Raw genomic sequence first — 17,914 nt, 5'->3', positions numbered from 1 at the left:
TTGGCCCATGGCCTTATTGCCTCATATTTACCTCAGATAGACTAATCAAATCTCTACAGGGAATGTGTTTGTTGAAATAGCTTAGCTTTACGCAGATAACAAACTCACTTTCTTAAATGAAGAGTTCTCTGTCAGTGCCTTTTAAGGCCTTAAAGACAAAGTTAAATATGTTTTTAACCCTTTTCGAGCATCATTGGTCATAATGGGGACAAATAATTGATGATATAGTAAATAAATAAAAAAAACAAAATCCCAAGAGCCAAGACACAACTGCACTTCTTGTCTCATGGCACACCAGCGTTCCTCGACACACTGAGAACCACTGATGACAGAACTTGGGGTGGACTCTGGGTCTTTCCTGTCTCTCTGTGGTGTACTGGAAGAGACAGTTAAGCTTCCTGGTTAACAGCTATCGACAGCTTATCCATATATTTATGTCCGTCTGTCTGTTCTGTATGCATGTCCTTTCTTCTGATCGATTTCACATTTGCCAGGTGTATTTATGAGAACCCAGAAGGACCCAAGTGTCGAGTGTTGACGTCGATCGGATGAGGGGTTCTGCAGAACTAGCCCTCTCCCCTGAGCGGGTATGTGTTGAATGGCAGCCATGCCCCAATTGTCACAATAAAAGAAAACACTGTTTCTTGAAACAGTCTTTAGTTGCCTATATATATAGTGAGCATCACAGAAAGCATTGCAGGCAGGGACGTCACAGGCTCTCAGAAGGTGGGGGGGATGGACTTTCGGTGGACTATACCCCTTACTTTACACTTTGGCTATTCAAAAATAGCAGATATACAAGCTCATAGCGCGGCACCAAGTGCCGCGCTATGAGCTTGTATATCTGCTATTTCTGAAAAAGCGTGAAAAACATTTGTACTGTAACTGTCAAATGTAAACAAATTTAGTATTTTCAAAATGTTGCGTTTTTTGTTAGTTTTTTTTCGTGTTTTGGTTACTTTATTTCGGTTTTAGGGTTAGGGTTAGGTTATTTAATTCTTATTTTTGCCTGATTTTACCGATTTATTATCAAAAAATATATACATTTTTTATTTTTTCAAAAAGTAGGGGGTATGAAATCACAGATCTGTGAGGGTGAGGGTGTTGCGTCGTACGCACAGTGAATGGCCGTGACGCCCCTGATTGCAGGTGAAATCATACATCCCATAGTGGATCGATGCTTGAATAAAATCAAGTCTGGGACTGTGGAAAATTCACTCGAAACCCTTCCTGTTTTTGTCTTAGGGACGCTGCTGTGGCTCCTCTCTGCAGTAACCCACAATCTACTGTACCAACAGTAACCAAGACAAAGTGAGAGTGGGTAGATTGGATGTGGACGGTGGCGACGGTTATTGAGATCGATATACCAACATATCCTGCTGTGCCGTCTCGTTGGCCTCGGGCCCTGAAGCCCAGCGGGGCCTTGGTGAGAATCCAGATGAGGCGAGAGAGAGGCAGAAGTGAACCATTTATTTCCTCATAATGATATTGGATGACTTCTGGCCCTCCCAGGGCAGTGCCATTAGAAGAGCATTAGGGCCCTAATTCTTCAGTGGCGCAAGGGCTGTAAGGAGTTCTTAAACTGCAGTTTCGGTACCATTGTATCCACATTTCAATGCGTTAGAGCAGCGTGTGATGCCAAAACAAGGGCACTCTTGTGACACCGTGACTCAGTTAATATACCACCATTGTTGGGCCAGTGGCTTAAGGCAGTGGTTCTAAACCTTTTCAGTCGTAACCCGCCAAAATTATCTTATTTGAACTGGGGACCCCTCCAACATAATCATATTTGAACTGGGGACCCCCAACCCTGATAAGCACTTAGAATGTAGGAGTTGATGCATTAAAATTTAGTTGGACTCGGTTCCAGAGATACATATTGTGAAAATTGCAGATCTATTGCGAGGCGTTGTGAGCTTGTAGATCGGCTATTTTCAAATTGTTTGCCTCTTTCTTAAATTATTTGACAACTTGGCAAATGTCTGATCAGTTTTTTTTGTATAGTTTGTTGATTACTTGTGACAGTATAAGTACAGTATAATAGTAGTGGAGTAAAGGTACAATATTTTCCTCTGAGATGGCAGAGATGTAACGAGGTAGAAGTAAAAGTATTGAAAACTGAAGAAAGTCAAAAATACCTAAACAGTTTACAGACCTGATTACACTTAGTTACTTTGCACCACCGAACTTAGCATCTGCCAAAACAACACACTATTTAAATAACACAGTTCACAAAACCTCACCAAGTCTGTGCAAATACCGATTGAACCTGAACGCGGTGAAATGGCACCACTGTTTATGAAGTAAGATGTTGGATACAAAAGCTTTTGTTGTTGTTGTTTCGTTTTTAACGAAAATACGTCAAAATAAATGCACTTCACTAATTGTGTGCCCTTTTATAAGACGTGAACAAAGAACTTACAAAGGATTTAGCAGCTTGCGGCAAATCCTCAAATAATGCAGTGAATCAACCGTCTGCATAATACAGAAGTGCGTCTCCCGATAAGAATGCTTTTTTTCCTGTCATCTTGCCGTCACGGGAGCGACACATCCCTGCCCTCATTAAAGCCATCCCCGGATGTCACGCTGTCAATCATCTTCACTTGCAGAGCAGTTCTCTGTCGAGTGCTGGAAGAAGTATAGTCAGACTTTACGTAAGTAAAAGCAGCAATACCACAATGTAGAAATACTTTCTTACAAGCAAAAGGCCTTTTACAAAATGTTCTAAATTTGTCAGACCTTTAAAAGGATCCTTGGCTAATAAGCCTTATATGCCTTAATACATTATATTATTATATTATAATTGCCCTCTATAACTAAAATTTAAAATGAAAAACTTTATATTTTATTTATTTTAGAAAGTTGATGATGTCATTTGTCCATGTGTGGTCCAGCCCTATGGAATGTATGGAATGCATGTGCCAACTAAAAAAACAACGTAATACTTCCTAAGGTTAATATGACCATCAAAACAATATTTCAAATGTTAAATATTTTTATTAGCACATGCATTCCATAGATTCCATTGGGTTGGACCACACAGACAAATCACATCATCAATTTGCAACGGGCGTTGTCCCCCTTGAGTAAAAGATTAATTAATTCTAAAATAAAGAAAGTTTTTAATTTCTAATTTTAGTTATAGAGGGCAGGAATGTGTTCATTAACCTCAATGTGTCGTTATGGCACCAGGTGGAAACAAATCAGTCAGCTCAGGGCCGGACTGGGACCAAAATTCAGCCCGGTACGCCAATGAGTCAGCTCCATATATGGGCACGAAAGAGGGCATGTGTACTGTATATATGGGCATATATACTGATGACAAGGGACAAGGACCGACAGATAGTATACAGCACAGAAATCTCCATATATGGCCATAGGCCTACAGTTGGCTCAGCGGTGCGAGATAGGTGTGAGGGACACGTAGCGGCCCGAACTCTGAACCTAATTTAATTCTGCAAAGCAACAGTAACCAAACATGTCAAATAATTGTTGTGGAGTAAAACGTACAATATTTGCGTCTGAGTTGTAGTGAAGTTGAACATTTGAAATACTCAAGTGAAGTAAAAATTGTACTTAAGTACAGTACTTAAATGTAAATGTAGCTACTTACCATCACTGTCCCTATTCTCCTCCTCCCGAACTCCCCCCGGCCTCTCTTTCTGCCTTTGCATCTCCATTCACAGAAGAAGAAAATATATTCCTTGACGTCTGGGGAGGCAGATTATCAGCGCGGCAGTAAGTAATCAACCCTCATTCAGCCACGTAGCCTTTCAGTCATGCACGCTGTGCTAGAAATGTCAGCAGGCCGCCCCCCCCCCCCACCCCCCCGTGGGGTTTAAAGGGAAGATGCACAGGGCCTGCTGATGAATGCTAGATAGAGGTGACGCAGATGCAAGACAAAGCATGTCAACAAAATTATTTCTCCCATTTTTTCGAAATCCAAGTAGAAACCTTGTACAGTATGTCGAAAGCATTGGGAAATGATTTAAAAAAAAACACTTTCAATGGCTGTTGTGTTTTTTTTTTTGTCACAAGCTCTTGTTAATATGTTCATTGGTTCAAAGTTTCAAAAAAAAAAACAGAGAAACCAAATCATTTCAACCTCCCTATTTTGGGCATGCCATTATAGCCACAAACTATCTTCATTTTGTTTATTTTTTTCCCCAAAATTGCAAGAATAACACCTCAAACAATGCTTGCAGATATGCTAAAGTGGTGCAGGGGTAAAGTAGCCCACCTGCCCACCACTGGTGAGGCTGGGTGTTCGAATCCACCGCAGGGCATCCAACTTTGCAGAGCATCTATACGAGCACAATGGACCCTTCGCTAAGCCCCACCCACTCCACTCTGTGACTGGTGGTGCGGAGTTAGTCACACCCAGGCCTGGCAGCGCCTGGCAAACTTTGCTTCTCACCCATTGACTTGCATGTTAAATGACGGCTTTTCCCCTTAAAAATAATCGATCATTTCAGCAGCAAGAGCTTCAAAATCTCTTCTAAATCTAGTCAACAAGGCCTGCAGTAGGCTATGCACTGGACAAATGTGCATGACATTATTTCAATAAAATAAAAACACGGGAAATGTTAGAGGGAGTAATAGCCATGGATACACGACGGTCGACTGTCTCGACCGTCATGGATGAACTTCAACCTGGTGTTTGCACTGTCTCCATTTACGGCCCGTACATCTACAGAAACGTTCATATTTCAAATATAAAGTGCTTATCCCATGGCCACGGATGTTACATTTATGTACGGGTTCTCAAAAGTACCCGTATAATCCGTGTTTGTTCAATAAAAAGCACTTTAATCTGATCGGTGGCCATTTTCTCCATATGCGTTCAACTAAGCGACCCTAGGGGTGCAGTACGTTAGTCCGACAGCGCATTCCTCCGACAGCGCAGCGCTCCGACGTTTCCAATACTAAACCCGAACCAAACCCGCACCCTAACCGCACGCGGATGCCACATAGTCGGAGAAAAGGTCTGTCGGATTAACACATGCCTCCCGGTTGGTAGGTGTATTGCACTCTGATACATTATAACTCTATGAGAAAATGGCCACCGATCGGATTAAAATGCTTTTTATTGAACAACACAGAATATACGGGTACTTTTGAGAGTCCCGTGCATAATTTTAACATCCGTGGCCATAGCATAAGCAATTTAATAAGAAATCTGAACGTTTATATAGATGTACGGACCGTAAATGGAGAAAGTGCAAACACCAGGTTGAAGTTGATCCATGATTGTAACAGGAGTTTTCATGTACCGCAGGGTAAGACTACAGTAGCAGTTAATAAATAGACGAACAAATGAATGAATATACTTTAACGTGCGGAATTAGAAACAGGCAGCGCTGGGATTCTGAATTGTGTTACGATTACGGTGATTAGTATCATTGACACCACCTGGGCGAGTGAGTCGTGTAACTTTCCCAACGTTAAACTCAGGCACAGCCATAGCCTTCCAGTTTAAGCGCAGATTTCAGCTTGGGAAAAGAACCCTCCAGTTGTGGATAAGTGGAATCTGTTGCTGGTTCATAGTCACCATAGCGTTATCGTGGTATTCCTGTTCTTGCTATTATGTTGCAAATGATTGTGTGTGTGTGCGGGCGAAATAACATTGACAGCTATGGCAGGTGACGAAAGTTTGCCAGACCTGTGCCAGGCTAACAACGGTTGCTAAGCTGGCATTGGACAATCGCTTTTGGGGTGGGGTTTAGCGAAGGGTCCATTGGCCCGTGATCGGTGATCTTTATGCATGTGGGCTGGGGTGGTGCCTTTCAGCGAGGAATGTTGAGCGTGAGGAGTAGGATGGAGATGCTACAGTATACGTCCACCCGGTGAGGGCTCCTCACTGGCAGGTGAGCCAGTTAAGATACAACAGCAGTGGCAAGCAGTGGGAGGAATTCATTGGCACAACAACTACATTTGGGAGAAAAAGTAACTGGCTACTCTAAATAAAAAATGTGGATCAATATATATATGTAAAATAATATTAATAATTTAAGATGTGAGCTTGTAGGTAGACTATTTTTGCTGCTTTTGCCCATAACTGTCAGAGTATTCTGGGTTATTGTATGGGGGGGACATAAAAACATAAAATATGGAGATCCAAGGTTTCTGCCCTAGAGGACATGGGTCCTGAAAGTCGCCATACAATTTGTCAATGTCTTTTATGTAACAAATACAAGTGGAATCTATGCAATCTATCCTCCAGGGTTTATCACGCACCGTGTATTGATCATGTACAGTATGTATCTCAGTTCATGATAACATGTGTAATGTTTTGAATTTATAATGTGTGTATGTGACATTTTAAAGATATCTGTGTGGTTCAGTAAGCATGACTTGAATGAACAATGAAGCCTTCAGATGTAAATTAGCTGACACTTGGGCGTCGTCGCTGTCGGGCAGAAACCTGGTATCTCCATATTTCGATTTTTACTTTTTCATGTTTTCGTTGGAATTTAATGTCCCACTTGACAACATGACGTTGTGAGCATGTAGATCAGCTATTTTTGCTGCTTTTTAAGTGAAAGTGGTTAAGTGTGTCTGTGGGTTTTCTACGTTGGTTATGTGTAGTTGTCTTTTTTATGTTGTGACTGTTCTGTGCTTTTTTAGAGGACCACAATGGAGATAAGCCTTAGGGCTTTGTTGTGTTTTTATCCTCTGTGATATTGTGTCCTCTATACGTCGTGCCTGTTCCGTTTATCACCAAATCATTTCGTTCATTCAGACCCAATGAAAAGCACTAACAAGAGCGTGTGACTAAATAACAACTACATTGGATCCATTGGAACACAGGTTATGTTTTGTTTTTTTGTTGTCTGTAAATTAACAGTTTTGGGACATACAAGGTTTCCACCTGACAGCGACGACATGCATGCATGCACTCACAGAGAGCAGAATCCAGCTATAATTGATGCATAATTCAAAGAACTCTGCAGGTTCTTAGATTGTTGTTATGATTTCATGAAGAGCCTCAGAGTCTCTCTCTCTGCATGTAAGGTGTGTGTGTGTATGGTGACGGATGAGGCATCGCAGAATTTTCTTCTGAAAAAAAACAACAACCCAACAACAACTATTATTCTAGCATGTTCTGGTACTCTCAACAGTCACCAGAACAGTGGGTGCCTGAGAACACTGGGCCCCATTTTTTTTTTAGCATAGTAGCCTACTGTCTCTGAATGTGAGCCATGAGAACAGCCTGAGAACACTGGGCCCCATTTTTTTTAGCATAGTAGCGTACTGTCTCTGAATGGTGATTTCTTTCGTGTTTAACTTGACTTCAGTTCTAAAAAGCAGTAGTTTCAAAACTATTCACTCAATTAACCATTATCTCATTATTTTGCTCAGATTTTCTGCTTTCATATGCCATGAAAAAAAAACACAAAATCAACATTGTAGAGGCAGGACAGGCGGTCGGTCGCCTGCCCAACTAAGATCTCGCCTCCACTAGAAAACCCAAATAACCCGAAAAGGTGTCATTGTGTGCTTAATGTCCTCAAAGTCACGCATCCAACAAGCTTTGAACTGAGCAGATTGGACCTTCCGCTCCAGAGATAATGGCCAAAACATTGCAAACAAATTGACAAAATGTCCTCCATTTCACTCGGTTTTTAGCGGTTCTTTCAAGATCTCCCCAGTTGAGCCCACTCTTTGACATTTCTGCCTCGACACTTCTTCTCCAGCTGTTCCATTTCAGGGCTTATCAGGTGGTGTTTGTAGCAGGTTTTCTGAGGGTGTGGCCAATCCAACTCCACTTTCTCTTTCGAAGTCAATGGGATCCTGACTTGTTCTTTTACACAGGCCCACATTCTCTCCACCAGATGTGTATTGGATTCTCCTGAGACAGGTGTTGATGAATGTTTGCAGCCTGTGTGTTGTGTGTTTTGTTGTCCTCCAAGTCTCAGATCCATACACCATCACCTGTTTCATACCCTCCTACAGAGCCACGCGGTAACAAACCAAAGTGTGTTTGATCTCTGCTACCATGGCAACCATGATGTCTGTCCAATCAGTACGCTGCTGTGATGCACCAGCTTGGGAGTGTCTGGGTATATAGATAAGTGTCAGTGCTGTATTAAAGAAAAGAAAACATGTGTGTGTGTGCATTTGTACTCACCCATTATCATGCCCCTATACGACTGAAACATAACTAAAATAATGATTAATGTCGTATTCACTGTTGGTCTTTTATTAGGCGGTTGTGGCGTGGCAGCAACATTCATGATTTGTCACTCTTACATGCAGAAAAGAGCAAAAACACAAGAAAACACCCTCCAGAAGGAAATGAACCAGACCTCATTCATCAAGGAGAAGAATGAATGGGAGGACATGATGACAGACAAACTGATTGAAAGGCTCCTCTCGCAAGAGCAGAACATTAAAGGCATGGAGGAAGAGATCCGGATACTGAAAATTTCTAAGAGGTTGAACGAAGTGGAAGCAGAGGAGAAAAGGAAGTGCCAGATATCCAACCTCAAGGAAGAGTGGAGTGAGAAGAGGAACAAATGGGAGGAGGAGAGGCTCCGACTGATTAGAGAAAGGGAGGCTTTGTCGCAAAAGCTTATCTCCACGGAGAAGAACAAACCCATGAGGAGCAGGACAAAGACAATGACAATGGAGAACAGCGTCTCCTTGAAGCTCGAAGAGAAGATTAAAGACGCGGAGAAAGAGAGGAGGGATGAGAGGAACACATGGGAACAGGAGAGACTCCAACTCGTTAGAAAAGAAGAGGCTTTGACCCAGATGTTTCTCTCTGCGGAGAAGAGGAATGAAGACGTGAAGCACAAGATGGAGACGACAGAAGACAAGTTACTGAGAATGGAAGAGGAGATGAACGACATAGAGGAAAAGAGGAGGGAAGAGCGCAACAGATGGGAGGAGGAGAGAGTCCAACTAATCAGAGAGAAGGAGGCTTTTTTACAGAGATTCCTCGATGCAGAGCAAGACACGAAGAGCAAGATGAAGACAACAGTGAACAAGGAGATGAAGAGTGTTCATCTACAGAACAAGTGGACAAACAATGCGATGTGTTTGGGAGACAAATGGGAGGAGCAGAGGCTCCAGCTCATTAAAGAAATGGGAGCTTTGGTACCAAAGTTTCTCTCTGCAGCACAGAAGATCAAGGCCATGGAACAAGAGGAACATTTGCCCTCGACACATGTGCTGGACCTCACACTGAACCCAAACACGGCAAACGAAAACCTCGCTCCGTCTGAGAGCAACGGAAAGGTGACGCATGTGAAAGAGAGTCAGTCATATCCTCATCATCCAGACAGATTGCATTACTTTGAGCAGGTTCTGTGTACAGAGGGTCTGACTGGACATTGTTACTGGGAGGTAGTGTGGAGTGGATGGGTTTCTATTGCAGTGGCATACAGAGGATGCAGCGACTGTCTGTTTGGAAACAATAAGTCCTGGAGTCTGGAATGTCAGTATGGTCTCCATCATAACAGTTACACTGTCTGTCATAACGGGAAGAGAACGGTCCTCTCTGCCCGCCCCTCTGACTCCAACAGAGTAGGAGTGTATCTGGACTGGCCTGCTGGCATTCTGTCCTTCAACAGAGTCTCCCCCGTCTCAGTGACACACCTGTACACCATCTATTACAAATTCACTGAACCCCTCTACCCTGGGTTCTGGTTTGGTTTTGACTCATCAGTCTCTCTGTGTCAAATGAAAGAGGTATTGTGGAGTTGAATTTGAACTGTGGTCCTCATGACTCACAGATGCCAAAGAACCTGCATGCATTTCCCCACACGTTTTATATTTCACAACGGAAGTCAATGGGACGTGATCAGGCTGGAACCTTGCACATATTTGGGGTCATTGGCAGAACGGGAATTTCATGGAGGACATGAAGTCCATGGCCGTGTCCCTCAAAAAATGATATGCACTGAGGGCACTGAGACCTTGATGCCCCACCCGCACTGTCCCAGTGCCTGAGTTCCTCTGCCTCTTTCCTGTACAGTCTTAGACACCATTGTCTTTTGTAGAGATTCTGAATCCTTAACTCCCCCTGACTCTCCATCCCCTCTTCAAATGAATCCAGTGACTCAGGAGTTTGTACAAATATTGGTAATTAGTAATTACCAATACATTATTTCCATGAAATATACAGCTTATTTTCTTTATATATTTCTTTATTTCTTTCTTTATTTCACTGGTAGTTCAACAATGTATTTAAAAACAACCATAACTCTTAAATCTAAATTAATTTCTGTATTTCCATGGACTTAAAATCATTGTTTTATTTGATGCCCTTACAGCCTTGGCATTTTGTTCTTTGTGCACTCGATATTTGACAACACCAAAGGCCAAGTGGCCTAAACCTTAAAATGATTCAATTCTAGGCCTGGTCATACGTCATAGATGTATCAACAACGGTAGACTTTAGTCTGCAATCCACATGGGAGCCATACCAAACTCATGTGGACCTCGGGAGCCATATGTTTAGATTTTTTTTTAAATGTATTAGTATTTACTGTATGGCTCTGTAGGGTTGGTGAACCATCTACAAATGGGTGACTCTGGCTGTTTCACAATTCAAAGAACGAACATTCATGCGTCCTTGCGAAGGACGTTCTCCTTAAGTTACCTTGGGAGTTCATGAGAACAGAGAATACATTTATCTTATTTGACTTCATAGTTTGAGACCGTATTTGAGGTCATGTGATAACCCACTGCATATATATTTTTAATTATGATAAAGAATAGTTCTTTATGAAATAAACATACACATTCCAGACAAAAGTTATTCAAGTTATTAGATTGAATTTAACGGCCATTATTTTATATATTGTTGTAAACCTTAACACGATTATGTCATGGGTGTTTATGTATTTTATTTAAGATGGATTTTTACATTTCAAAAACACTTATTCATTAATTTTTTTATTTTGTTGGCCCAGACAGTTACACTGAAGGCCATTTTGACACTGACACAGAGCTGAATAACTAATTTAACATTCTATTTATACATAACTTGTTTTTATGTATTTTTTGATAGCCTCCGGACATAAGTGTACACGTCTCTTTCTTGATCATATCATATCATAAATGCAAATGTTTCAATATTATATTATCCGTCTGTCCGTCCGTTCATCCCTCCTTCCGTCTAATGATGTCTGTCCGTATTCATCCTCCTATAATTTGACAAACCTCTGTAGTGGAGGGTGGTGAGACCAAAACTGTTCTGCCCGGTTCTCCTCAGTGGCTGGAGCAATTGATCTGAATTTGCACACAGCCATTGACCATTACCATGTGCACCTAAATCTCAACTGTTTATTAGCGTTTTTGTGTAAAAGAATGTCGCCATGGTTACGGGGCTGCCCAGCTATGGGACAAACTGCCTCCCGGGTTGCCAGATCATGTGCGCATATCCCCACACGGATGTGTCGACCGGGTATGGACTAGTACTAGATAATTCATTGTATCCATACTGCGTACTACTATACATAGTATGCATAGTACATAGTATGCATACTACATCGTTCATTGTATCTATACTGCACGCGACATAATACTACATAGCATACATCCTACTATAATTCTAGTAACCTCTGTCTGTCTGTCTGTCTGTCTGTAGTGGTAGGTGTCTGTCTGTCTGTAGTGGTAGGTGAAGCTACCCGGTTCTCCTCAGTGGCTGGACCAATTGCTCTGATTGTGCACACAGCCATTGACCATTACCATCTGAACTTAACTGTGAAGCCTGTTGTTCAATTTCATCAAATCTCATTAGCGTTTATGTGTAAAACACTGTCGCCATGGTTACGGGGCTGCCCAGCTATGGGACGAACTGCCTCCCGGGTTGCCAGATCATGTGCGCATATCCCCCCACGGATGCGTCGACCGGGTATGGTCTAGTACTAGATAATTCATTCTATCTACTGCATACTGCACACGACATACTATGCATACTACATAGCATGCATACTAGATAATTCATTCTATCTACTGCATACTGCACACGACATACTATGCATACTACATAGCATGCATACTAGATAATTCATTCTATCTACTGCATACTGCACACGACATACTATGCATACTACATAGCATGCATACTAGATAATTCATTGTATCCAAACTGCATATGTAGCGCCCCTGTAAACAGGGGCAAAGATGAATGAATGAATTATAATGAATTCACACGACGGTGCATTCCTCTCGAACACCAGAGTGTATCTTTATATAAAGCTTTGCCAGTGCATCAACACAATCACATACAATTCAGTTTCCATACTATTAAATTCTTTCAGAATGACTACAATAGTTTAGCAGCATTACAGTATCATGTCATCAAACACTAAACCACTACTGCAATAAACATGTGACCCTTTTACCATAAATTCCAATAAAGTGCCATTCAGCCTGTAACTGTAGCATCATTCAATATACTGACATTAATCAAAATAAATGCACAATCTCACAAAATACAAAAGGCACTTGGTATGCTTAAGCATATAAATGTTACCATTACTGGACCAGTACCAGTGCATCAAAAGTGCTTAACTGCAGTGATTACTTAATGCACCTGTAACCATGTACATTCACATTTCAGTTTTTAACTAAATTATAAATGCATTTCTTGACATCACTCTTTTTAAACTCTTTTAACCTTAAGTTATTCTCTTCATGTATTCAAATAACACTCATTAATTGCCCGTTTTTAACTGCATGACAAATTAATCATTAATCACGTTTTTAACCCTTCACCAATGAATTTACTGTTCCACAAACTAATCATGACTGAAAAGATCATCAAACGCAATAATACACGACGTGCAGTACTCCTAATGCACCCATTATACCTCCATGGCTTGGCCATGGTTTTAACTGTATTAAATGCATCATCAATACATCATGTCTTTAAACCTTTACCACATAAATGTGCTGTTAGACAAACTAATCATGGCTCCAAAGATCAAACACAAAGTTACAAACAATACACGACGCGCAGCTAGTGGGCTAGTGGGGCTGCAGAAAGGCGTCTTCACCAACAATCCACTAGTTACCATTTACTCTCAAATACACTCTTAAAGTAAATATAAAACGGTTTCACATGTTCCCATCATGAAGCATCTTTCACATTTATATTTGTTCACACTTTTCAGTCGTCTGATGACAGTTTTACCTGTAAACAGGGGCAAAGATGAATGAATGAATTATATGAATTCACACGACGGTGCATTCCTCTCGAACACTAGTGTATCTGAGGTAACCTCGGTCCCAGCCTCACTCATCTGCGAAAAGAAGAGTATCTGAGGAGGAAAACAGCGCCGTCCCCCTCTACAGGCAGCACTGTGACAGACCAACATAATCGATCACCAATTCACCCAAAACACATACTAGCCGATCACAGAGTGATAGATCAAGATTATGCTGTACAGTACTATAATCATATTAAACTCTGCAAAACGAACCCACAATGTTGCTTAAAATAAAAGGAAATCACTTGAATTAGCTGGACCAAAATAAAGACATTTAAATGAAATACTTTTGACCCAGAATAGCTTAAAAGATCGTTTTTGCTTAAATCAATAAATCAAATAATTTCAATCTACTACACATAGGCCTACTACATTACTGTTATCCTTTTAGCCAAAGTGTTTTACTGTACCTCTGTGCTGTTTACATTTTCGATTCAATTAATCAATCAATCAATCACAACGCGTTGCATGGCGACACGTTGTGAGCTTGTAGATGTGCAAAAACAAAAAGGTGTTGTTCAAAGTGTGGTACTATACTGTATGTCTACATTGCAACCTTTACTTGAGTAAAAACACAATTTGAGTACTTCCTCCACCACTGTTGTTAAGCTGATCAAGGCGGTTCTTTGTGAAGATTCTATTGATGGCGCTGCGAATGTCATGCACAATGTCATCTCCAGAAAAACGGCATCCAATTCACCTCATTTACAGATAATTACGATCCCTGCCGACTGCTGCAGTGGAACGGCACGCAGCTTTAACAATGCGAGAGAGCGTGTGCTGACTCTGATGTGATATATCTTTCATAACAGTCATTATATGCTCCTGTATTTCTTATACTGCGTGTTCGCTGCCACCTGTAAATCCTCTACCGAAACCTTGTATCTCTTTTTTTATATAAATGAATTCCCTACTTTTTGGTAAAACTGTCATGCAAGAGTAGTGAAAATAGCCAGCTTCTAAATTGGCTATTTTCAAGTTTGAGAGTAAAAGTGAAAATGGTTAATTGCATATGTGGGTTTCATAAGTATTAAACCACTGAAAGTATTAACAAGAGCTTGTGACTGAATAATAACTACATTGGTTTTGAACATACACGGTTTCCACCCGACAGTGGCACTATAATAAAGTGGGCTACATATGTGTGCTTTCATGCACGGTTCCATTTGTAAAAGAAAGGAAAAAGGGGTGACGACAGAGAGGGAGGGCATTTTCTCAACCACTTCAGCTAGGGTGACCATATTTTCAGCCCCCCCAAACCGGGATCCTTAAATCAATAGTGCATGTTCGTCGTGCACGCTTGCGTCCATTCATTCACTTTCGCACACGCCACATGTATACGCACCATGTTCCATATAGGCATCGATCAGACGGATTGACACACATCAGCGTTGAACAGAGATACGCAATGCATTGTTCATGTTTTCTGATTAGTTACAGTAGGTGAGCATGTTCATTAACTGAACATGATAAATGTCTATGAAACCACTGAAAGCAACATTTCAGTGGTTGCGAAAACCGGGACAATTTTGTACTTAATGTTGAAAACCGGAACATATTACTGTTTTAGAGATATTTGTCGGGACTCAGTACACAGACAATCTATAATGTAATCAAACACAGAGGCATGGAGATCCCCCCCATCCGCACCCAGCAAATCCAACCCTGATTTCACATATTATTTTTTCTTGATCAGATACAAGCCAAGATAGCTGCATGCTTCATATTTACCAAACCACTCTCAAATATTGAATTGCGCTGCAGGCTCCTGCTGTGCCTTTTTATGTCTATTCAAAACAGGGTCTCGAATGGATTGTCTGTGTGGTGCTTTATAAAAAAGTCAGTACATTCTGCAAGGCAGGGGTAATAACTAGAGCAGTGGTGGAAGAAGTATCCAACTACTTACAGTATATGCTACTTAAGTAAATGTAAACACCACAGTGTAGAAAAAGTACGAGTAAAAATCCTGTATTCAACATTTTACTTGAGTAAAAGTACAATATTGGCATCAAGATGTGCTTAAAGTATAAAAAGCCAAAGTACTCATGCACAATTTCTTTGAAGATATTTCAAAATGTGTAAATTCTGCAAAAAAATCCACTCAAAACAAGCTAATGGCTGCAGAGGGAGAATACTTTCTTTGATGTAATGGACTACACATCCTCTAAAAACTCAGAAATACAGTAGCTACAAATGGATGGCATGTGTTGGACGGACTGCACTCAAAATAATCTGCGTTGCAGCCAAGCTACCCAACTACAAGGTTATTATGTTTTGTTTCTTTGTACAATGAAAACGTCTTTATACTGTACTTTTGATAGGCCTACTAATTGTACAGTACTTTTACTTTTGATACTTAAATACATTTTAACGCGAGATACTTTTCTGGGTCAAACACTTTGACCCAAGTGATTTTCTTATGGATGACTTTAACTTTTATTGGAGTAAAACACATCTCTATATGTACTTTTACTCAAGTATGGTTTTCAAGTATTGTATACATCAATGCTTATTTCTCCATGTTTAATGTTTAGGCAGAATTGGGCAGAAATCATAAAGCGGCTGGACAGCTATTCACACCAAAAAAGTTATAAAATAATAAATAATTACATTGGAATCTGGAATAGGGCCACAGTAAAGCTCCACAGGGGCCGGATTTGGCCCGCGGGCCGCCAGTTGAATATCACTGGTGTATAGCATGTGTCCTTCACAGTCCAGCGAGGGTCGTCCTCGAGGACGGTGACAGATACAAATGGATCCATCAGGTGAAAACCGGGGTCATGTTGGAGTCTTTCACGGGACACAGATAAGAAACATGTCAAGTACAGCCAAAAAAGACAAAGAAAACGTTTGTTTGCCAATTGCCTATATAATGACATGCCCAAAATAGGGACACCAGGTTAAAAGTAGCTTATGAATATATGGTTGCAGACAAGAAAACGCATATCTATAACATATGTGTGAAACATGTCACACGTAGATGGATGGGCGTGGATTGTGATGCACTCAGTGTCAATCTAAAAATCTGATCAATCTGCAAAAACAAAGAAAATATGCATATTTGAGGTTAGCTAAACCCCAGCATCCGTATTGTGGGGAATGTTTTTTGCAAGCAGATCGACAAGCTCACAACGTGTCGCGCTGTGACGCGTTGTGAGCTTGTCGATCCGCTATTTTCAGCGAAAGCTTTCACCCACAATAACAGAAAACAGAAAAGACACTAGTATGAGAGAGTCCAGTCTACCATATGGGGTTTAAGTGGTTAAATGTGAACACTATGTAGGGAAGAAATTCGATCACACCAACACTCAAAGCACTACACTGGCTACCGATACAGGCCAGAGCCGATGCATTCAAGGTGCTGCTTGTGACCTACTGTATAAAGCCCTGAATGGACACGATCCATCCTACATGTCCAGGCTTTCACAAATCATGCCCCGTTGTTAGAGAAGCCGACTGTTTGGACATGTTTAAATCTAGGCTTAAAACCAATGTTTTTACCTTGCATTAAGGTTCCTGCTATGTCCACCTCTTCTTACCTGGTTCTTCTTATACTGTATTGTAAACTTCTTTTTTTGCTGATTTGTACATTTACAGCTGTGCGCTGCCACATAATTGATTGTTTGATCATACGTGCTGGCACATTTACACTGTATTCTTTGCTATTGTGTTTTTGTTGTGTAACTTGTTGTGAAGTGTACAGAGACCCATTGGGGTGATGTTTAAGTTACACTTAAATATATATATTTTTAAAATGAACTGAAGATGAATCCGGCTGCACTAAAACCCTAACCCGACCCACAGGATGATTACAGCTAGGTAAGATGTAAAAATGTTCCAGCTCCATCACACCTGCGTCACCATTACCACCGACTGGTTGAGAGTGGCTACTGTGAGTGGTTTCCTCCTGTGAGGAACACAGTGTGTGGCCAGTCACATTTTAGAAAAGAAAGAAAGAAAGAAAGAACTGCCATCAAAGCTCTGCATCAATGTAACAAGTAACGATAACCTTCATAGAAATGTAACGGCGTCAAAAGTACTATATTTATATTTGAAATGTCGTGGAGCAGATCCAAAAATACAACAAAAAAACAAAAATAATACTCAGGTAAAGTACAGATACTTTAAGTACAGTATTCAAGTAAATCTACTTCATTACTCTCCAACATTGATTTTACCTTCATAAGGAATATACCTAAAAATCTGAGGGCCCTTTCCTGCTAGACTACAGAGACACCGTTGTACTGTATGGAGTATAACTCAGGCACAAGAGTGTCAACAGCTTGTCAGTGGAGTTGTTGGGATGTTCGTAACTGTTTGTTTTTTCTTAAAACAAATATTTAAAAACAGCTTCTTCTGAGATGATATTCCCAGGACTGTTCAGTTCCTGTTTGCCCAAACGTTGATATAATAGGCTATTGTTCTCTGACCATCTCTTCAGTGTATTCCTGACTCCAACTTTACAGTATTTAGCACTCAGTGAGAAACGCAAATGAAAATTCTAGTTGTTTTCTACCGCAAATTCAACACACGAGGCACAAGACGATATTTCAGCGAATCAAACGGATCGGATTCATTTGAACCTTTTTTTTTCTTCTTTTTTTTATTCAAAGGCTGTACGTTTCACATTTTCTACAGTGTAAAAGGTCAAAATTGTCATGAAAGTTGTAATGAAGAAGAGACAGCAA

This window comes from Gymnoscopelus microlampas (assembly GCF_963454915.1).
Source record: "Gymnoscopelus microlampas genome assembly, chromosome: 22".
NCBI lineage: Eukaryota > Metazoa > Chordata > Actinopteri > Myctophiformes > Myctophidae > Gymnoscopelus > Gymnoscopelus microlampas.
This window is presented reverse-complemented; position numbering follows the sequence as displayed.